The 24,103-nt window shown below is 47.7% G+C and overlaps 1 long non-coding RNA gene across 1 annotated transcript; it reads right to left on the reverse strand.

The window, feature by feature from the left end:
• Window positions 1-13,698: 13,698 nt before the first annotated feature.
• On the reverse strand, window positions 13,699-14,709 carry LOC137634308 (uncharacterized). The gene is made up of 2 exons (XR_011042505.1): window positions 14,225-14,709; window positions 13,699-13,876 (listed from the first exon to the last, which is right to left on the reverse strand). It is a non-coding gene; the product is annotated as an uncharacterized lncRNA (long non-coding RNA).
• Window positions 14,710-24,103: the final 9,394 nt, after the last annotated feature.

Below are 24,103 nucleotides of genomic sequence, written 5' to 3' on the forward strand. Positions count from 1 at the left end.
CCTGCACCTCGCAAGTTTCTTGCTACACAAGAAACATGCGGCCTACATAAGCTTGTGTGTGGAGGGAAGAAGTGTGACTTGTCCTAGGAAGTCGATCTGAAGTCCTTTAGCTGGAATTCTAGGCTAGGACGTTCCAAATACCACCTCGTCAGGGTATGGGGGACGCGACAGTATTAACTTAATATTAGGAACACAAGGAAGCATGGTTTACCTGCAGAGGTTTGAGGTCAGCTATGCAGAGAACCCAGGATGCTGCTTTCCCCAAGAGAGTGGAGGATGAAGAAAGAAGTAAGGGCCAGACATACTTCTTTCATTCATGCAGTCTAAAACCGGGTAACAATGCCCTTAACCTTCTGCTACCCGTCCATTAAGGAGCCTGAGGTTAGACCAGCTGTTGTGTAGCCACCACAGGGCCGATAGAAAACGTATCGAAGCTCCTGTGGGTCACGTCCTCCAGGTAGTGGGCTGTGTAGGTCGTTAGATGCCTCCAGACTCCAGCTTGTAGCACCTGCGTCACAGAGTAGTTCCTCTTGAAGGCCAGGGACGTTGCGAAGCCTCTGACATCGTGTGCTCTAAGGCGACGTGACGGAGGAGGGTCTGGATTCAGGGCGTGATGGATGACCCTTTGAATCCAGGCTGAAAAGGCATTCTTGATGACCCTCCTCTCCGTCCTCCCTGTGCTCCCAAACAGGGCTTGCACGTAAGGACGAACTGCAGCTGTCCTTTAAGATAACCCCTCTGACTCCTTACTGGGCATAGTTGGAGAAGGTCTGGGTCATCTGTTACAGAACGGGGACTCAAAATCCTGAAGGAGTCGAACCGAAGGTCCGGAACTCCAAGATTTTGAGTCTAGTAACCAACTCAGGGACGAACCTGAACGTTACCTCCACCTATCCTCTTGAATGGGCAACGTCGTACGAGAGACCATGAAGTTCGCCGACACGCTTGGCCGAGGCCAGAGCGAGCAGGAGCACCGTCTTCCAAGACAGGTGATGATCAAAAGCCTGGCGTAATGGTTCGTAAGGAGATCTCTTAAGAGCCCTAAGAGCCCGAACCATGTTCCATGGAGGAGGTCTCACTTCTGACTGGGGGCAGGTAAGTTCGTAGTTTCATATGAGCGAAGAAAGATCCAGCGAGGAGGAAATGGCCATTCCTTTTAGCCTGAAGGCCAGGCTTAAGGCTGAGCGATAGGCTTCCACCACCGAGACCGAAAGGCGCATATCCTCCCGCCGATATACAATAACTCCGCTATTGCTGGAATAGTGGCATCGAGGGGAGAGGTACCTCTCCCACGACACCAACCACAGAAGACTCTTCACTTCGCCTGGTAGACCCCTGCAGATGGATTTCGCTGATGTCGAGACATCCGCTCCGCAACTTGTTGCGGAACGCCTCTCTCTGTGAGGAGATGCTGGATGGTCTCCAGGCGTGAAGCCGAAGCGATGCTACGGCTTGTGGTAGATGTTGCAGTGTGGTTGTTTGAGTAGCTCGTGTCGTGGGGGAAGCTCTCTCAGGAGTTCCGTCAGGAGATGCAGAAGTTCCGGGAACCACTCTGCATGATGCCGCAGCAGAGCTATCAGAGTCATCGACAGGTTGACCGATAGTCTGATCTTGTTAAGCCCCCTTCTCAACAGACAGAATGGTGGGAAGATGTAGACGGCGATGTTGTCCCACCGTGTAGGAAGGCATCTTGCCAGAGTGCCTTGGGGTCTGGGACTGGGAGTAGTATAAAGGCAGCTTGAAATTCAAGGCTGTCGCAAACAGGTCAACAAGGTCAGGACTTGTTGGCTACCAGGGGGGGCCGAAGACCACTCGGTACTCTCTATCTGTCAGGCCCAGCTCAGACTGTCGGAGAGCACATTCTTTTGTCCGGAATGAAGCGAGCCGATTGGGTATTGAGTGGACATCGGTTCATCTTGTATCTCTACTGCAAGATGAGAAAGTTGTTATGAAAAGGTACCTCCCTGCTTGTTGAAAAAAGCCACTACCGTGGAGTTGTCGTTAACGGAGTGACTCGCCAGGGTCTGTTGGAAGTGTTGAAGGGCCAGAATACGGCCTTCATTCCTAGTAGATTGATGTGGAGGTACCCTTCTGGTTCTGACCATAAGCCTGATTCAGAACGTGCCCCCCCCCCTTGTTTTGAAGAGTCCGAGAACAGCATCAAATGCAGGGGAAGGACGAGAAGATCCATTCCCTTGCAAAGGTTTCCGTAGGTTAACTACCACTGCAAGTCTATTCGTTCCGCAGGTCCCAAAGGGACCAGAATGTCCGGGGAATTGTTGTCTTGATTCCACCGGGACTTGGGCCGCCGGTGCAGGGATCTCATCCAGAGGCAGCCGTTGGAACAACTCTGGCCAAGGAGGAAAGGTGACCTAGGAGGCGTAACCGAGATTGAACTGGAAGCTCTCCTCGTCTGAGGAAAGGTTCTGCGACTCTCCTCAGCCTTGCTATCCTGTCATCTGATGGGAAGGCTTGGAGATTGGAGTCTACAGTAATATCATGCCTAGATATCCCAGTTGTTGAGATGGAAGCAGAGAAGACTTCTCGAGAATTACCATGATCCCTAGATCTTGGCAAAGTCCCAGAAGCTCGTCTCGGTGTCGAAGAAGGGTCGATTCTGAGACTGCATGGGTTAGCCAGTCATCCAGAAAGCGAAGGAGACGGATGCCTCTCCTGTGTGGCCATGAAGATAACAGGGTGAACATTCTGGTGGACACCTGCGGTGCTGTGGAGAGATCGAAACACAGCACCTTGAACTGGTATATCTTGTTGTCTAGGCTGAATTTCAAATACTTCCTGGAAGATGGAAGGATTGGGATCTGGAAGTACCCGTCCTTCAGATCCAGTGTGCACATGAAGTCTTGTGGTCTCACTATAAGCCTGATTGACTCTCCAGTTCCACGCTGAACGAAGTTTGGTCGACAAACTTGTTCAGGGCTGAGAGGTCGAGATAGGTCTCCAGCCTTCAGACGCTTTCTTACAAGAAAGAGTCAGCTGAAGAAGCCGGAGGGGGGAGCCGTCGAAGACCTTTTGGAGAGCATCCTTCTAGAGCATGGTCTCGATATCTGCCCGAAGGGGTAGCCACTTTGCCGATCCCATGGCATAGGAGCTCAGCGACACTGGATTCGCTGTCAGTGGAGGTAGAGATGTAAGAACGGGACGCGATATCCTTGGCTAATCACGGAGATTGTGCAGGAATCGGCCCCGAGTTACTGCCACCTGAGCGCGCAACCTTAGGCATCCCCCCACTGGCGACCATGCAGGGGGGTTGCCAATCCTAGCGTTTGCGGCCTTGGCCGCTCCCTCAGGATTATTTGCCTCCCCAGGAGGACTTCCTGCCCTTCTTGTCTCTGACAGGAGGGGGCTGCTGTTTAGACACCTTGTCTTAGCTGCCGGGGACGGTTCCGATGTCCTAGGCTGACGAGGCTGCTGTTGTTAAGGCGCTGGAGGCTTGTAGGGTCTGGATGTAAGCGCCTTTGGAGGAGCGAATCGTGATTCGACTTTCTCCACCTCTCAGCTGTCCGTTCCCCGTCCTTGGGTTCAAAACAAGGTCTTTCCAAGGGTAGAAGAGTGTCTGAGCTTGCCGACATCCATGGTTGGGACTTCCGAGAGGAACCTCTCGGTCACTGCATCTCAATGCTTCAACATCGAGTTTGCCCACAAGTTCGAAACTTTGTGAGCCGGGAAATGATGGTGCTCGTGCCCGAGAGGAGGAAAGTTTCCATGTCCTTCCTGGAGCTTTCCTTGGACAAATTCTCGGATCGCAACAGAATGCCCAGAGATCCAAGCCAGACGACCAGCCACGAAGTGGCCCGCATGGCACACTTTGCGGCTTTCTCCTGGCTTAAGATCTCCGAAGACGAGAATGTCACCTGCCGGGCAGAGAATTTCTCGAGAAAAACTCCCTTGGTAAGCCCCTTCCATGGAATGGTGGAGAGGAAGGGCTAAACCAAGTTCCCCCATGATGTCGAAGTACCTCCTCTGCTGACGGCTGACAGACACAGTGTCAGCGACTCCCGCTGGGGGGAAGGAAATCGAACGATCCGGAGGAGTAGAAATGATGGGGCCTGCCTGAAAAGAAGGAGAAGAATGTTGCCCAGACCTCTCTGAAGATTCTTCCTGCTCTTGCACGTGCCATGCTCTGCGTTTACAGGGTGAAGATCATGATCTGGAAGTACGCGCTCCAGAAGACTCAACAGGTTGGCCGTGTTGCGAAAACCGACGGGAATCGCGGTGCCCTGGCGCTCGTGCGATGGTAAATCGTTGGTCGCCCACGCGCTGGTACGCAGGCGCGCGGGTGCACAGGCGAGAGTGTGCGTGGGCGCGCAGGTGAGGGCGAGCGCTGGCGGTTGTAAGGGCAAGCGCTGGCGGTTGGAAGACCGATGGCGCGTTGGCGAGCGATGGCGCGTTTTGGCTGGCGATGGCGCGTTTTGGCGAGCGATGGCTCGCTGGCGGGAATCGCGCTGGCACTCGCGCGCGGGCGAACATAGGTGAGCATGTGTGTGGGCGCGCGGTCGTAAGGGCAAGCGCAGGCGGCCGGGAGACCGATGGCGCGTAAGCGAGCGATGGCGCGTCTTGGCAAGCGATGGCTCGTAGGCGGGCGAAGGCGCGTTGGCAAGCGATGGCGCGTTGGCAAGCGATGGCAAGTTGGCGAGCGGTGGCGCGTAGCGACCGAACGCGTACACGTGAGTTAACGCGTGGGCGTGTAGGAAACCTACGACGATTGAAGCGTTGGCGCGTTGAAAACACTTGCGCGCAGACGAAGAATCGCGCGGGCGCGTAGGAGATCGCTGGCGCGTAAGGAGAACCCAGGGGTGCCTGTGAGCGTCCGTGCGCTAGCTTGGGTGTCTCCTGGGCGGCGCAGAATGAAGTGGAAGCGTGCTGGCGCATTGTCGTGCTGGAACTGGAACCACGCGTGGGCGCGCTTGGCGCGAAACTCCAGAAGGGTGCTGCGAGTCCAGAAGAACCTGTGAGCACCTGTGCGCTAGCTTAGGAACTTCTTGAACTGCGCGCGACGAGACAGGAACCAGGAGATCATAGGCGCGTAGTTGCGTGGCCAAAAGATATGCGCGGCCAGACGATATCAGCGAGGGTACAGAACCAGAGAGATCGTCGGCGAGGAGGCGAAGGAATAAATTCCTTGCCTGCGCCCAGATCCGAAGATCGTGGGCGCATGGGCGAACGTTGGCGCGTATTGCGCACATCAGGAAAGGGAGCGCAGATGCGCGCTGGCGAGCAGGTGAACGTGGAGTTCAGTGAAGAAATAATTTCCCTGCTTGCACCCAGATCCGGAGATCGTGGGCGCGGAACGTTGGCGCGCATAGCGCACATCAGAAATGGGCGAGCAGGCGATCGTGGGCGTTCAGGAGACCGAGGTGTACAAGGCGCGTAGCCGCACAGAAGGTCTCAGAAGAGTTGGCGATCAGGAGATCCACGGGGAGACTCAGCTACAGGAGGTCGCTGGAGTGTTAATTCAGCAGAAGTCTGGTCCACAGCAGGAGAGCATTTTGCGAACTACTGCACGCGAGTGCGCAGGAGAACGAGGTTGCACAGGTAAAAACCTGGCACTAAAGGGACTTACTGTACTGAACTCACATTGTGAGATAAGCCCTTTGCCCCGAAGGGACCGGTGCCCGTTGGAAAACGGGGTGGAGTGGCACCCACTGAGCTACTGCGTCCAGGAACGGGGAAGGAAGACAAGAAGATCTGGCAGGTGTCGGAGATCGAGAACGATCTGCCGACAGGACTAGCGAAGCAGCTGTAATGGCCTGTTCTCGTCGAGGAGGATCCTCTGCGGCTGAAGATGAAGACGATCACGGACAGGAGCACCATCATCAGTCTTCCGAAGAGGAGTCTCTGTAGTGAACTCCCCCGAGGGGGAGAGACACTCGCAGGAGAGACTGATGGACTCAGCTGCCCCCTCGAAGGATGTTCGGAGGGGGGAACTGAGCCAACAGCAACAACAGCAGGGGAGTCCTCCAAAGAGGAGTCTCTATGAGTGTCCTCTCTCACGAGCGAGAGGTGAACACTTCGTACAAGAGACAAGAAGAACTGATGAAGGCGCCCCTTAGGGCCGTTGGATCCGCAAGCTGACCATAAAGAGCAAACCTCCGAAGAGGAGCTCCTGCAGCTGCTCAGCCCCTTGAGTGAAGCTGCAAGTGCGACCGCTCAGCACCAAGAGCATAATCACACGAATTCCATGGTCCGGCCTTGCAACCGCTCAGCCCCTTGAGCATGGTTACAAAAGCGGTCGCTCAGCACCAAGACCATAACCGCCCAAGGACCAGGAAAAAACCAACCAGGAATTATTAAGGTAAGAGAAGTTGCCCCCCCCCCCCCTGAAGGGGAAGAAACTCATACCTGGGAAGGGAACCTCACTCGGAAGGGAAGTTACCCACCCATGGAGGCGAACCTCCTGAGAGTTCTAAATGAACTAAGGAGCTGACAGTTGTCACGGGAGAACTTCTGGGAGAAGGGAACACGCCCATGACGAAGTCATAGAGGAGGCGGTAACAGCACACTCCCCAGGCCCCAACAGGACAGCTTTGCTTCGTTGGCACATTAGGCAAACGAAAAACTAGATAGTTAACTGTGAAAATTAAATAATTAGTTAACATTTATTCTCCCGGGAGAACTCCAAAGAGGAACCCCTGAGGGAAAAGAACATAAGAATTACGCACCAGGTGAACTAAATTCTTATCAAGGAGACACCAAAAACACTGGTAAAAACTATAGGCACCAAGGAAACACATAAAATAATTAATTTGTATATTAACAATATACTAACAAATAGAGAACTTCCCTTAAGTAAACATAAGCAACTTAAATAAACTATTAGAGGCTCTCAATAACTGCCCGAGATCCTGAAGTAATTACAGCTAGATGCGAAGTAGTGGGTATAACACAATGTCTCCATTCAGTTCGGTAATCACCTGTAAATTTCGATAGGTCATCAATTAAAATTACCAAGCAGAACTAAAGGTTATGAAAATGGCCTATCATTCCTGGCTTACCAGTCAATTACACATTTAATCAATTTGACATAAAATGGCTATTGACTAACCTAGAACAATCGAATAATGTTGACTGGATACTCCCTAAAGGATAAACAATTGCTAACGTTAACCTGGATATATGCCAAGACACAAGACACTTAAATTTGGCTCATAGATGATTACATATATATTAAAGACATGCAAGGCCTTACTTAAGAAATAGCTTTCCTAAGCTGGAATTTACAAAGGGCTTGACTTGAGACCCACTCTCTAGTTGACCCTTACCTGTAATTAATTCCAGAGCGGCAAATGGCAATATTAAGAGGTTATGTTCTGGCTCTTGATCAAGCCTCTTGACACGACGAGGACGATCGTTGTAGAACTTCATCAAATCACGGCACTTTGTTCAACATGGTAGGTCACTCCCAAGGATCAATCTACACCACGATCATGGCTGGTACATAGGGCTTTTAAAAGTAGGAGAAAATCTTATCCATCAAAGTCCTAGTGATAAAAGCACAAGGTTAAAATCTCCTACGAGAGTGTGGCTTCCGAGTCGGAGACAATTCGTTGCCAGACTGCTTCGGCTAACTAAGTCAGTCCCGAAGTAAACATTTTTTCCCGATAACAACGGGTAACAGGTTAAAGGGTCTATTTAAAAGTGGGTCAAGGGTAATTACATAAGGGAAAAGTAATTAATATAAATTAACCAATTTACATATCTTATGTCTTAACATATGAAAGACGTTAATAATATACTAAAATTTAATTTCTTTTAGTCCACCACCAGCGATGCAACTTTTTTAGTACAAAAAATTGCATCTAAAAATATAAACAATGCACTAACATTTCACTCTGTTAAAATCTCCCTGGTCTTCTGCTCACTAACTATAGCAGCCTTTCTTTTGACATGGGGAGGCTCTGATAAAAGTTTAACTGAATCATTAGTCGACGAAAGTTCCGAATCATCTAATCTTTCAAGAAAAGGAACTAATGTTGTAATGTGTCTTTTAACGACTTCCCTAGTAGAACCCTTTTGTATCGATGCTCCTGTAACTTCACCGATACTGTTATATTGCAATTCTTTCACCAAACCCATAGGATAATTGTTAGGTTTTGTGTGCACCTCTTTCAGTAGGACAATATCCCCAATTTTAATACCCCTCTGTGTAATAGGTCGGTATCTATCCTTTTTATCAACAGCTTGGTCAATCAGTGTACCCAAAAACTCGTTATGATATTTTGATAACAGATTATTTCTGACTTTCCTTAATTTCATATACTCATCTTTAACCTGTTGGGGATTTACACAAGGTTGCCAGTCAGGATCCTCATCTGGTATACCCTGTAATTCTGGAAGGAGGTTCATGGAAGTCAGTTCATAGCCCTTAACTAACTGTTCAGGTGTAATTGGTTCAGGTATAAAGTCTAAATCTTCTTCTCTAAGGGATTCCTTAAAGGCTATAGGTCTCCTATTAACAAGGTGAACAGTGTGGCAAACAATAAATTCAAAGTCATCATAAGATAAAACAAGATTTTTTATACTTCCAAACAACAATCTTTTAACCTGTTTGACACAAACTTCAACAAGAGATCCAAGCTTACTGCATCCTTTAAAATATTGCTGAAACTGTATAGGGCGAATATTGTTTTCTTCAAAATATAACTGACTAGCATGATCACTTAAAAAGTTCTGCATCACATTAGCCCCAGCTACAAGCTGTGTCCCCATATCACTGACGCATAATTCAGGGATTCCATAATCAAAACAATGCAGCTGGAAAGATCGCAAGAATTCTTTTACACCAAGATCCTTGCAAATTTTAAGATTCACTGCCCTACTCCAAGTACATGTAATGCATAATAACCACACTTTTTGAGTTTCATTATTCTTCCTAACATGGAAAGAACCCATATGATCAATGAAAACATTAGCAAATGGCTTGGATGGTAAATTAGACCTGAATTCCCTATATGAATTCTGACTAAGTTTGAAAGTTCTATTACAAAAACGCCTACAATGCACACATTGTTTTAATGCTTTTTTGATGGTCGAAAAATGCCTAGGGATATGAAATTGTCGTCGTATTTCAGCTAGAACTGAATAACATCCTGCATGAAACAGATTGAAATGAACATCCAAAATAATTAGCTTCGTCAAAGCACTGTCTCTCGGCAGTAAAATAGGAAAACCATTATTGCTAAACCATTTCTTAAATTTGCTTTTAACCCTAAGAATACCATTTTCATCCATGAATATATTAAGCTGAGTAATGAGGTTAGGAATGGCCTTCAGATTAAAACTATTCTTATTCTGAAAGTAAGCAAAGATCTCTGGAAACCACTTCCTTTGCTCTGTTATAACAACTCTCTTACTAGCTTCTGCAAAGAGATTAGGGTTGGTATCAGATGAGGTTTGAGAACATATACCTGCCTTTGACTTCCAGTTTCTTATGCCTACTAGTATTCTTCGATAAATCAGAATCAACTTACGAAAGCTGGAATACTTGCAGGGATCAATAACATATTCAGGAGAACCTGTTAAGGAAGAAAAAGTAGTTTGAGAAAGTTCTGCCCCTAAAGGTGCATTCAACTTTGAGAGGTACCCAGAGTCTGTGACAGTCATGGGATTTGGAATAATAAAAGTCATGTCATGTTCCACACCAGGGAGGTCATCCAACTTCTTGCCTGGACCGACGAGAAAATTAGTTTTATACAACTGCTTATGTGAGAGGCATCTAGTAACACAGTCGGCCGGATTCTCTTTCCCTGAAATGAAACAGAATCTTATTGGAAATCGTTGACACAATTTTTGAATATTACCAATTCTATTCATTACGAAAGTTGAACACCTTTGCATTTTATCCAGTTTCTGGGAGGAAGAATTAAGCCAGTGTAGGGCACAAAGAGAATCAGCATAGAGAACCATTTCTACTATGTTAACAGGTTTCAGGCAAGAAGGTCCAGAGATATCTCTTTGCAGTTCCACGAGAGTTTCGACACCCAAAACAATGGCATTTAACTCTAATGAAGGAATTGACTTATTCTTCAGCTGAGTGTTAATCATACGGTTCTTAGCTTGAACAAAACTCACCTTACCAGATTCAACGTGCTGCAAAAAAATTACTGAACCATATAAGTCGTGACTAGCATCAGTATAAGCCATAAGCTTATAAGTACCATTCCTTGGTCCGACATATCTACCTATCTTAATGGGAGGAGAAGCATTAGCTTGTTTACATATATTTCCCCATTCACGTTGAAGCTCTAATGGCAACAATGCATCCCAACCAAGGTTTTTATTGCACTGAAGCCTGTGCATAAACAAACGGCTTCTGTTTAAAATAGGCATGTTAAAGCCATATATGTCAAATTGAGAAGCAATTGTTCCTAAAACAGCACGTTTAGTGGTGGCCTTGCCATCAAGGCAAATAGGCTTTGTAAATATTTCATCTCTTACTCTGTCCCATGCAAGACCAAACAACTTTGTAGTTTCAGGGGTCTGAGTTTTCATGTCTTCATCTATCTTAATTTGTAAGGAATTATCATTAGTGATAATCTGCTGAACCTCGAATTTGTACGGAGCAAAAATGCGAGGCAGCTCATTATAAGCCCAGTCTAAAGACTCTCCAGTTTCCATGGTAATTGCACCATTATCCATATACAGCAAGGTATACATTAAATGTTTTAATTCTGACAAATCTTTATCCTTTTCTTCCTTAAAAGCTAAAATATAATATAAGGAAAGCATTAACAAAAACGGGCTACAACGCAACCCAAAACTCAGCCTCACATTGCGATAAGCAACAACAGAAAAGTCCCCAGCTTTAACATTTTTATACCAAAGAAACAGCAATTTTGACTGATCAGATTCACTTAATGAAAGCATATTGAATGCTTTTTTCAAGTCATAGGTAAGCAATTTCTGACCGAACCTTAAATGAAGAAAAGCTGAGGATAGCTTTTGGTTCAATGTGGGACCTGGATGCATACACTGGTTGAGAGAGAGGCTTAGTTTCTTATTTTTCTCATTCTCTCTCAAATTGGATAAAAAGACTACACGGCACTTAGTCGTCTCCCTCTCAGGCTTAAAAATTTCCATGTGAGGAAGAAAAGCATAATCTGGGTGCAGGGCTTTATATTGTTCAAGATCATGAATAGGTTTTATTATACCAGCTGCTATTTGATCCTTAATAGTCTGATCCATTAAATGTAAATAACCCACATTATTTTTAAGCTTCCTAAAATTAGACTTCAAAATTACCTCTGCTAAATGTTCATTTTTCGATAGCAAGTGTGATACCTCACCATTCCAAAGTAAGGGAACTCGAATCCTACCATCTACTTCTCTAGATATATTATTAAAAGTATAATCAACTAACTGCTTATTCAGTTCTACAGTCTCTTCCTCATAAATAGTTTGGTCATAATTAATGAATTTAGGGCATTCAAGCTCCAATATTTCATTTGTTGCCTTTTGTAGTTTACACTCCATAAGCTTTCCCTTGTCATTCAAAACCGAAAAATTACTACTAACTTTCAAAGTATCATAGTGAAGGTCATGAACCTCATCATCCAAAGTAGGTATGATAGAATCTGCAACAAATAACGAGTGAGTGTGGACACTTACTAAAGACTCCACACTAGGTGGACTAGGAATACTAGCACTAACAGACATCGAATGACATGGCAAAAAATCTATATTATCGATCAATCTTTGAACATTGCCTACCAACATAACGCCCATTGGGGAATCTACATATACTGACAGAGTACCCTTTCCAAACAGGACGTCTTTACTTGGAATACAATAAGCAGCATCAGAACCAAGCAGAAATTCAATATCCTTTACTTCCCGGATATTTGAATGAAGACCCCCATCAGCAAATGAAAACCCTTTATCTAAAAAACCCTTCACTGCCGTGCCGAGCATCGGCAAATTCAACTTAATCTTTATTTCAGGAATAACCATGGCTGGAATCTTATAACGACCATTTCCTAGTGTAATAGGCACCTGAACTACCTTGCTCCGATAAGTTTTAACACCATTGAAACCATAAATTGTAAGATTAACATTATTTCTGATAGTTTCAAAGTCATAAGTATCAGCTAATTTCTGTGAAACAAAAGTACTTTGAGACCCACTGTCTTTTATACCCCTATACAAGCGCTCTTGTCCAACAATGCCAAAAGTGAAAGTAGGAAGAACAGAGTCACTAACGAAATTTGAGAACACTGTAACCCCATTATTTGTTTCTGTGCTTGCTATAGCTTCTTCACTTTTCTTACAATCAGATGAATTATCTTTGTTACACAGAAAAGAAAAATGCCAGCCAAAACATTTAAAACACTTTTGTTTAAACCTAAAATTACATTTAGCAGTGGGATGCGAAAAACTAGCACATTTCAAACAGCCTTTAAAATACTTCAATTTATCTACTTTAGACTGAGGAGTAGGAAATTTTGTACATTTATATAGTAAATGATTGAAATCCTTACCATGAACCTTAGAACATAACGAACAACTAGGTAGGACTTTATTCTTAGGAGAATGCACTTTAACTGCCAAACTAGCAAAACTATCAGCATTTTCAGCACTACCATTGCATGATAAGGAATGCTTTGAAGGCGTAACATTTGACACTTTTCTCGAGTTTTCATACCTCTCGCAAGCTACAAAAAAGTTATCCAAAATTTCCGTAATTGAAGGAGAAGTCTTATTAGTAATTTGCACTAACTCTTTTCTAAATTCATCATTCAAACCTAGCCAAGCAAAATAAGTCAAAAAATCATCAGAGGACATTTGCAAAACCTTAGTAGACTCACATAAATTCCTTAACCTAGATACATAATTAAATGGGTCATCACCTGGATTTAGTTTCAACTCTGTTAGTTTCTTAACGGTGGAAGACTTCCTAACTTCTTCCGAAGCAAAAGCTTTAATCAAGAGCGATTTAGCATCTTGGTAACTCTGTTTATCTGCTTCAAGAGAATTCAGCAAAACCTTAGCCCGACCTTCAACTTGCTGTTTAAGCAAAAGTAACAAATCCCTATCGGGATATTTATAAACACCAGTAGTAGCCTCAAATTCTACAAAAAACTGTAAGAGATCCTCATTTTCCTTGCTACTAAATTTTGGGAGGGGCGCTGTTGGCTGCTTTAATAAACTAAGAGCTGTGTCCGTGACACTACGGGAAGGAGAAACTTCAAGTAAAGGCAAACATCTCTCTATCTTCTCTAAATAATCAATACAACCCAAACATTCCTCTTCTAATTCGAGTTCTGTAACTGCGCTATCCTCAAACTTTAAATTTTGAATTTTAGAATCCAAGTCTAACAAACCCTTCTGGTAACTTAACAGGAGACACTTTTCCGATATTTTCCGGGATGCAGTAAAATTTGCATAGGACCCCAATTTATTAAAGGCATCAGTTACTTTCTTACGAATAACCTTTCTCTGAGTAATAAGCAATTTTAAATTTGACATTATATCTTACTTGACAAAAAATCACCAACAACAAAGATCGTTAATAGAAAACCCGTGGGAGTGAGCTACAGCTAAACTAGTACAACCTAATTTTGAGAGCCTCTTAATTAATTACCTACCATGCAACTATCCTGTCACGGTCGCCATGAACTAAATTCTTATCAAGGAGACACCAAAAACACTGGTAAAAACTATAGGCACCAAGGAAACACATAAAATAATTAATTTGTATATTAACAATATACTAACAAATAGAGAACTTCCCTTAAGTAAACATAAGCAACTTAAATAAACTATTAGAGGCTCTCAATAACTGCCCGAGGTCCTGAAGTAATTACAGCTAGATGCGAAGTAGTGGGTATAACACAATGTCTCCATTCAGTTCGGTAATCACCTGTAAATTTCGATAGGTCATCAATTAAAATTACCAAGCAGAACTAAAGGTTATGAAAATGGCCTATCATTCCTGGCTTACCAGTCAATTACACATTTAATCAATTTGACATAAAATGGCTATTGACTAACCTAGAACAATCGAATAATGTTGACTGGATACTCCCTAAAGGATAAACAATTGCTAACGTTAACCTGGATATATGCCAAGACACAAGACACTTAAATTTGGCTCATAGATGATTACATATATATTAAAGACATGCAAGGCCTTACTTAAGAAATAGCTTTCCTAAGCTGGAATTTACAAAGGGCTTGACTTGAGACCCACTCTCTAGTTGACCCTTACCTGTAATTAATTCCAGAGCGGCAAATGGCAATATTAAGAGGTTATGTTCTGGCTCTTGATCAAGCCTCTTGACACGACGAGGACGATCGTTGTAGAACTTCATCAAATCACGGCACTTTGTTCAACATGGTAGGTCACTCCCAAGGATCAATCTACACCACGATCATGGCTGGTACATAGGGCTTTTAAAAGTAGGAGAAAATCTTATCCATCAAAGTCCTAGTGATAAAAGCACAAGGTTAAAATCTCCTACGAGAGTGTGGCTTCCGAGTCGGAGACAATTCGTTGCCAGACTGCTTCGGCTAACTAAGTCAGTCCCGAAGTAAACATTTTTTCCCGATAACAACGGGTAACAGGTTAAAGGGTCTATTTAAAAGTGGGTCAAGGGTAATTACATAAGGGAAAAGTAATTAATATAAATTAACCAATTTACATATCTTATGTCTTAACATATGAAAGACGTTAATAATATACTAAAATTTAATTTCTTTTACCAGGAATGCGCCCTCCTCCCCCTCTGACACTCGCGGGAAGGGGGGGAAAGCGGAGAACTGTAACAAAACAGAATTATAACAATTATAATTATGTAATTCATCTAAGAATGTTCACTAATCGTAAAAACAAATGAACTCCGAAGGGAAGCGATCTACACAGAAGCTGAAAAGTTAACAAATGCAATTAGATTTGATTAAAAATAATTGAGACAAAATAAACAGAGTAGCAACTCAAATTAAAAATGGTAGACGAGAGGATTAAAACTGGTAGACGAGAATGACCATGAATGGGAGGTAAATCAGTTGTTGTTTGCAGATGATACTGTACTGGTTGCAGACACAGAAGAGAAGCTTGACCCACTAGTGACAGAATTTGGAAGGGTGTGTGAGAGAAGGAAGTTGAGAGTTAATGTGGGTAAGAGTAAGGTTATGAGATGTACGAGAAGGGAAGGTGGTGCAAGGTTGAATGTCATGTTGAATGGAGAGTTACTTGAGGAGGTGGATCAGTTTAAGTACTTGGGGTCTATTGTTGCAGCAAATGGTGGAGTGGAAGCAGATGTACGTCAGAGAGTGAATGAAGGTTGCAAAGTGTTGGGGGCAGTTAAGGGAGTAGTAAAAAATGACAAATTCGAAGATAATTTGTATTTTTCCTAACCATACAAACCTTAGCTATTTACAAAGGGTTATTACTTTTAGCGTAGCTGAAATGGCGAGCCATTAGAATTTAACGAGGGTGTATTACCCCCGCGCTAGTTAGCGGGGGGGTAGGGGAGTGGTAGCTAGCTACCCCTCCTCCCCCTCACACACAGGTGAATACTCACTTTCACTTAGAGGTAGGACTTGTCTTGGGGGACAGGGCTGGCGGGCAAATATGTGTAAATAGCTAAGGTTTGTATGGTTAGGAAAAATACAAATTATCTTCGAATTTGTCATTTGTTCCGTAACCGAAATACAAACCACGCTATTTACAAAGGGTGACTTATCCCTTAGGAAGGGTGGAAAGTCCCCAGCCATACTGGCTTTGGCTTTACCCGGGGACTCAGAATCCGAGTGAGTCGCACTCGAGAAAAGGAGTCCCTGCACCTCACAAGTTCCTTGCACCGCAAGGAACCATGTGGCCTACGTAAGCTTGTGTGTGAAGGAAGAAGTGTGACCCGTCCTAGGCAGTTGACCTGGAGTTCCAGAAGGAACTCTGGGTTAGGACGTTCCCAATACCACCTCGTCAGGGTATGGGGGACGCGACAGTATTGACTCAATACTCGGAACACAAGGAAGCATGGTTTACCTGCAGAGGTTCGAGGTCAGCTATGCAGAGACCAGGATGCTGCTTCCCCGTAGAGGGGATGATGAAGAAAGAAGTAAGGGCCAGACATACTTCTTTCGTTCATGCAGACTAAAACCTGATAACAATGCCCTCAACCTTCTGCTACCTGTCCAAAAAGGAGCCTGAGGTTATACCAGCTGTTGTGTAGCCACCACAGAGCGATAGAAAACGTATCGAGACTCCTGTGGGTCACGCCCTGCAGGAAGCGGGCTGCGAAGGTCATCAGACGCTTCCAGACTCCAGCTTGTAGCACCTGCGTCACAGAGTAGTATTACTCGAAGGCGAGGGACGTTGCGATGTATCCAACATCGTGCTGTAGGGCGACGTGACGGGGGAGGGTCTGAAGACAGGTCGAGATGAATGTCCTTGAGTCCGGGCTGAAGAGGTATACTGGTGACTCTCCCCCCATGTCCTCCTTGTGTTCCCAAATCGGCTGCAACTGAGGCCAAACTGCAGCTGTTCCCAGCGCTAACCTCTCGATTCCTGTACTGGCAAGAAAGAGAAGGTCTTGGGACATCAGACACAGAATGGAGACTCAAAATCTTGAATGAATCGGACCGAAGGGTCGGGACCCTCAGATTCTGAGTCTAGCCAACAACTCAGGAGCGAGCCTGAATGTTGCCTTCCCCTCTTCCTTAGAAAGGGGGGGAGTAGTAAGAGACCAAGAAGATTGCTTACACACTGGCCGTGGCCAGAGTGAGCAGAAGACCCAAGGCGGAATACAATCCGAGGCCTGTCGTAAAAGGGTCTTGAGAAGATCTCTTAAAGGACTAAAAGTCCGAGCCATGCTCCAAGTTGGAGGTCTTCCTCCGACTAGGGCAGGGACGATCGTAGCTTCGCATGAGCGAGGATAGATCCAGCGGGCAGGAAAAAGTTATTCCTTTAAGCCTGAAGGTCAGGGAAAGGCTGAGCGACAGGCTTCATTGCCAAGAGCGGAAAGGAGTTTCCTCCCGCCGAAAGGCAATAAGACCGTTATTGCTGGAGAAGAGGCCTCACGGGAAGAGGTATATCTCCCACGGCACCAACCACCTTAGACTCTTCACTTTGCCTGGGAGACCCCTGTGGATGACTATCGCAGATGACGCGACCTCCGTACCGCGACTGTAGCGGGTTGTCTCTTCTAGAGGAGGAAGCGTAGTGTCTCCAGGCATGAAGCCGAAGCGACGCCCCGGTTCGGGAGAGATGTCGCAGTGTGGTTGCTTGAGTAGTCTGCGCCGTGGGAGAAGCTCTCCCGGGAGTTCCGTCAGGGGAAGCAGAGGGTCCAGAAACCGTTCTGCGCATAGTCCCAGTGGAGCTCTCCCATTGAAAGGTTGACAGACAACCTGGTTTTGTTGAGACCCATTGTCCGCAGACAAAAAGGAGGGAAGACGCAGGCGTCGAAGTTGTCCCACCATCACCGGAATGCATCTTGCCAGAGTCTCGGGGTCTGAGACTGGGGGGAAAACTAGCGGAAGCTTGAGGTTCCAAGCTGTCGCGATCAGGTCCCCCAGACCAGCACTTGCTGGTTACCCAAGGTCAAAGACCCTTAGGTACACTCTCTCTATGAGGCTCTGCTCGGATAGTCTGAGAGAAACATTCCCCTGCCTGGAATGAGAGAGCCGATGGTGGAATTGAGAGAATCTCAATCATCCCGGTATCTCTACTGCAAGATGTGAAGGTGTGAAAATGCGTCCCCTGCTGGTTAGCATGAAGTCGACACGCAACGGGGCGACTTGGCAGGAGCGGTAGGATCTGAAGAGGGGCCAGACTAAGGCCCTTAAGCCTGCCTGAATGATGGAGAGGTATCCTTCAGGTCTTGACCATAGGCCTGGACCGGAACATGCCCCCCCCCCCCCTTTCCTTTGACGAGTCCGAGAACCGCATCAAGAATGTGGGGAAAGGACGAGAATATCCACTACCATCAAGAGGCTCCATAGGTCAACACCCATTGCAGGTTTAATAGTTCCGCTGGTCCCATAGGGCCAGGGAGTCCGGTTAAACATTGCCTGAAGCCACCGGAACTTGGATCGCCCCACATGGAACTTATCCTGAGGCGACCGTTCGGACTATAAACGGGTCAATGAGGAAAGAAGAACTAGGAAACGTTCCAAGGTAGGGCTGAAAACTCTGCTTGACTGAGAACAGGTACTGCGACTCTCCTCAGTCTTGCCACAGTCAACCGAAAGGAAGGCTCGGAGGATGTGGTAACAGAATCTGGCGTCCCCAGGTGGTCACCCATCCAAGTACCGACGTTGCTTAACCTCGCTGGACGGACGAGAAGCGGGGTTTCCAACGTGGTAAGGCGGTTGACTCAATATCATGGCCAGATACTCCAGATGTTGAGGCAGAGGAAGAGAAGGCTTCAAGCAAAATACCATGAGCCCACACTCATGGTCAGCATTCGGAAGCTTTTCCCGGAGCTGAAGAAGGTCGAAACCCGAGCCTACCGGAGTTGACCAGCCCTCCAAACAGCAGAGGAGGCGGAAGTCTGCACCTGAGCGGCCAAGAGGAAGGTAGGGAGAGTTCTCTGGGGAAACAAACCTGCTATGCCACGGCGGGATAGCCACACTGCATCATAAGCAGGAATACTTGCAGTTTAGGCTGAATTCGACGAGCACCCTGGAAGATGGATGGAATGGAAACTGAAAGTACCCGTCCTTCCGATCCAGGGTTAAAGGAGTCCTGTCGCCTCGTTACCAGTCTGATCGATTCTGCTGGTCTACGCTGGCCGAAGTTTGTTCGACAAACTTGATCAGGGCTGAGAGGTCGACTATGGACATCCCCTCTCAGATCCTTCCTTACAAGAAAGGATCGACTGAGGGGGCCGGGGGTGAAGCCGTCGATGATCCTAAGGAAGACCTTCGCCTAAGGTATGGATCATTCTGCCCAACCGGGCAACTCTGCTGATGCTATGGCATAGAGGTTCAGAGACACTGAATTCGCTGACAGAGACGGCAGGCGCGATATCCTTGGCTACTCACAGAGATTGTGCGGGAATGGGCATCGGGAAGCTGTCATTCGGATGAGTAACCTTAAGCATCCTCCCAGCGAAAAAACCTGCAATCCTAGAGTTCGTGAACTCCTTTTAGGACTATGCCCCCCCGGGGGAGTCTCCCGTGCCATCTGTTCCTGACAGGAGGAAACTGCAATTGGACACCTTGTCCCAGTTGTCGTAGCCGATAACTTAGGCCGACGTGGTTGAAAGAAAAGGGAGCTGGAGCCCTGCAGAGTCTGGAAGAAAGCGCCTTGGAGGAGTGAAACCGGAAGTCGATTTACTCCGCACAGCAGATGTTTAAGTCTCTGTCCTTGGGCAAAGACAAAACTCTTCTCAAGGATGGAAGGGTGTCTGAGGTCGTTGACCTCCACAGATGAGACACCCGAAGGAAGCCTTCAGTCAGTGCGTCCAGATGGTACAACATCGAGCTTGTCCGCAAGTAGATACTTAACGACGAAAGGCCAAGGTGCCTGAGCTCGAGAGGAGGAAAGTACCCTTGATCTTCCTGTAGCTTCCTTGAACCAAACCTCGGGCCGTAACCGAGGAGGGAAAGAACCTGGTAAGCTCCCAGAGGAAGAGGTAAGCAGTCACCCCTTGTCCGATGGAGAAATCTTCAACGGAAAGCCCCCCCGCCAAAAATCCTTCCAGGGCGGGAGAAGGAGAGAGTACTCGTGCAGGAGAGGGGACCCTCGAGACCGACCTCTTGGGAACCAACTTCGCCCTGGGGGAAGTCACCACGAAGTCCACTCCTCTCTTTCTCTTCAGCGTAGGAGAGACAGCCGCTGGTTTGTTACCCTGGCCGGTGAGTGCTGGTTTCATAACCCTCATTAACGCCCGTGCCAGCGGATCAAACCATGTCTGCTGCTCCAAGGACACAGAGTCCGAAATCCTCGCTAAGGTGAAAGGGATCGGGCGATCCTTTGGAGAGGACACGACGGTTCCTGCCTGAAAAGAAGGTGGGAAGAATGCTGTACTGACCTGTCTTCGTCCTGCACTACCAACCTGTGCTTGGATGGAGGTGATCCCGAGTGCCGCCTAGGAGCACGCGTCCCTGCTGCTACCACCGGCTGTGGAATTCGCCGCGAACTATGGTCGCGCGAGGGCGAATGGTCGCGCAAAGGCGAATGGTCGCGCGGGCGCGCAGGCGAGTGGTCGCGCGGGCGCGCAGGCGAGCGGTCGCGAGGGCGCGCAGGCGAGCGATCGCGCGGGCGCGCAGGCGAGCGATCGCGCGGGGCGCGCAGGCGAGCGATCGCGCGGGCGCGCAGGCGAGCGATCGCGCGGGCGCGCAGGCGAGCGATCGCGCGGGCGCGCAGGCGAATGGGCGTGACGGCGAGGGATCGTGCTGCCGCGTAGGTGAAGAAGATCGCTGGCGGTAAGCGATGGCGAGCAGCATGTGTAGGTGAATGATCGCGTGATAGGGTGCGATGGTGATCAGCATCCGCAAGAGGGCGATCGTTCAGGGTTGTGCGATGAGGAGCAGCATGCGTAAGCGGGCAATCGTGCAGGGTTGTGCGATGGCGAGCAGCATGCGCAGGTGAATGATCGCGTGAAAGGGTGCGATGGTGATCAGCATCTGCAGGAGGGCGATCGTTCAGGGTTGTGCGATGAGGAGCAGCATGCGTAAGCGGGCAATCGTTCAGGGTTGTGCGATGGCGAGCAGCATGCGCAGGTGAATGATCGCGTGAAAGGGTGCGATGGTGATCAGCATCCGCAAGAGGGCGATCGTTCAGGGTTGTGCGATGAGGAGCAGCATGCGTAAGCGGGCAATCGTTCAGGGTTGTGCGATGGCGAGCAGCATGCGCAGGTGAATGATCGCGTGAAAGGGTGCGATGGTGATCAGCATTCGCAAGAGGGCGATCGTTCAGGGTTGTGCGATGAGGAGCAGCATGCGTAAGCGGGCAATCGTTCAGGGTTGTGCGATGGCGAGCAGCATGCGATGGCGATCAGCATCCGCAGTTGAGGGTCGCGCGATGGCGATCAGCATCCGCAGTTGAGGGTCGCGCGATGGCGATCAGCATCCGCAGTTGAGGGTCGCGCGATGGCGATCAGCATCCGCAGTTGAGGGTCGCGCGATGGCGATCAGCATCCGCAGTTGAGGGTCGCGCGATGGCGATCAGCATCCGCAGTTGAGGGTCGCGCGATGGCGATCAGCATCCGCAGTTGAGGGTCGCGCGATGGCGATCAGCATCCGCAGTTGAGGGTCGCGCGATGGCGATCAGCATCCGCAGTTGAGGGTCGCGCGATGGCGATCAGCATCTGCAGTTGAGGGTCGCGCGATGGCGATCAGCATCCGCAGTTGAGCTAGTAGCTGGCGAACCATGTTCCTCCAGAAGTGTTGGAGAACGTTGGCGTGCCAGCTGTAACACACGTGGGCGATCCGGAGATCGCTGGCGAGCTGATGATCGCTGACGAGCTGACGATCGCTGGCGAGCTGATGATCGCTGACGAGCTGATGATCGCTGACGAGCTGATGATCGCTGCCGAGCAGAAGGCTACGCGTGGAAGCCTGCGCAAAGAAGAGTCCTTGACCCCGACCTGAACCGAAGTTCTAGATCGCGAGGGCGAACGTGGGCGCACAGGGCACGTAACAGGAACCGCAGGGAAGATCATCTTGAAAGCGCTGACGAACAGGAGAGCGCTGACGAACAGAAGGGCGCGCAGGGAAACCCTGACACGCAAGGGAAGAAACCCCGTGGGGGCAACCCTTTGCCCCGAAGGGATCGTTGTCCGCCGGGAGACTGATGTCCGTCGGAAGACCGCTGTCCGTCGGGAAGACCGTTGTCCGTCGGGAAGACCGTTGCCCGTCGGAAGACGGGATTAGACTGCTGTCCATCTGCACCAAGACGGAAGATCGAGAAAAAGAAGTTGTAGGCTGCAAACGGAGATTCAAAAAGGCGCCTCAAGCACCCTTATAGGGAGATGAGAGGCCCTTACGACGAGGCGGACGGAGGGCCTACGGCGAGGGAGGCCAACAGCAACAGCAACAGAAGAAACCTCCGAAGAGGAGTCTCTATGAGTGTACTCTCTCGCGAACGAAAGAGAAACACTTCGTGGAAGAGACTGGTCAGCCAGTGACCTAAAAGGGGCAATCCTCCGAAGAGGAGCTCCTGCAGTTGCCCAGCCCCTTGAGCGAAACTGCAGGTGCGACCGCTCAGCACCAAGAGCATAGTCGCACGAAAAAAAGGCAAGAGAAGAACCCCCCAAAAGAGGAAAAGCTCAAGCCTGGACAGGAAAAAAACTTCCCTCGGAAGGAAAGTTATCCGCCCAAGGAGGCAAGCCTCCTGACTGTTCTAAAATGAACTGGAGAGCTGTCCGTCGACACGGGAGTACTACCAGTAGAAGGAGACACGCCCCTGACGACAATACAAGGGGGGAGGCAGCAACAGCCGAATCCCCAGGACTCAACCAGACAGCTCACACCGTTGCTATATTACAGAAACGAACTAGATCGGTAACTGTAAAAAAATAAAACAAATAATATTAGTACACATTCATTCCCCCGGGAAGGCTCCGAAGAGGAATCCCGAGGGAAAGGAACAAGAATTACACAACAGGCACGTGCCCTCACAACCACTTACACTCGCGGAAGGAGAGCTGTAACCAAAACAGAATTATAACAATTATAATTATGTAACTATGTAATTATGTAATTTAAAAATGAATGAACACTAAAGAAAAAAACGAAAACCCCGAAAGGAATCGTTCTACAAGCTGAAAAAAAAAACAACTACAATTAGATTCATAAACTAATTGAGACAAAATGTACGGCGTAGCAACCCCACCCACACGGGAAGGAAGCTACAAGGGCGTAGTAAAACATAGTAAAAGGGTGAACGACCTCAAGAGAGAGAGAGAGAGAAAGACCGAAGTCAAACTCGATCGCAACCCATAAAATTAGGCCGTGGTGGCCTAACTGCCGAGGCCTCCACGTAGATATCGTACACTACACACACACATCTGAAAAGGAAACTTACTTATTTCTATACTCAAATATATATACAAACATGAAAACATGTTTACATATATATTGAGTAAAAGAAAAGTAAGCGATTAAGTAAAGACAAAACAGACAATGGCTGCCAAGCGAGGACCAAGACAGAGACGTCTGTCACAGTCCGAGCCAAAAGTGAAAGTGTGTATTCACCTGTGTGTGAGGGGGAGGAGGGGTAGCTAGCTACCACTCCCCTACCCCCCCGCTAACTAGCGCGGGGGTAATACACCCTCGTTAAATTCTAATGGCTCGCCATTTCAGCTACGCTAAAAGTAATAACCCTTTGTAAATAGCGTGGTTTGTATTTCGGTTACGGAACAAATAGAGGGTTGGGCATGAATGTAAAGAGAGTTCTATATGAGAAAGTGATTGTACCAACTGTGATGTATGGATCGGAGTTGTGGAGAATGAAAGTGATAGAGAGACAGAAATTGAATGTGTTTGAGATGAAGTGTCTAAGGAGTATGGCTGGTGTATCTCGAGTAGATAGGGTTAGGAACGAAGTGGTGAGGGAGAGAACGGGTGTAAGAAATGAGTTAGCGGCTAGAGTTGATATGAATGTGTTGAGGTGGTTTGGCCATGTTGAGAGAATGGAAAATGGTTGTCTGCTAAAGAAGGTGATGAATGCAAGAGTTGATGGGAGAAGTACAAGAGGAAGGCCAAGGTTTGGGTGGATGGATGGTGTGAAGAAAGCTCTGGGTGATAGGAGGATAGACGTGAGAGAGGCAAGAGAGCGTGCTAGAAATAGGAATGAATGGCGAGCGATTGTGACGCAGTTCCAGTAGGCCCTGCTGCTTCCTCCGGTGCCTTAGATGACCGCGGAGGTAGCAGCAGTAGAGGAGTCAGCATTATGAAGCTTCATCTGTGGTGGAAATGTGGGAGGTTGGGCTGTGGCACCCTAGCAGTACCAGCTGAACTCGGTTGAGTCCCTGATTAGGCTGAAGGAACATAGAGAGTAGAGGTCCCCTTTTTTGTTTTGTTTCATTGTCGGTGTCGGCTACTCCCCAAAATTGGGGGAAGTGCCTTGGTATATGTATGGATGGATGGCAACTCAACCCGTAACTGGAAGGAAGCTACCGTAATATGTAGTAGTAAT

This window comes from Palaemon carinicauda, chromosome 44 (genome assembly GCF_036898095.1).
Source record: "Palaemon carinicauda isolate YSFRI2023 chromosome 44, ASM3689809v2, whole genome shotgun sequence".
Classification (NCBI taxonomy): domain Eukaryota; kingdom Metazoa; phylum Arthropoda; class Malacostraca; order Decapoda; family Palaemonidae; genus Palaemon; species Palaemon carinicauda.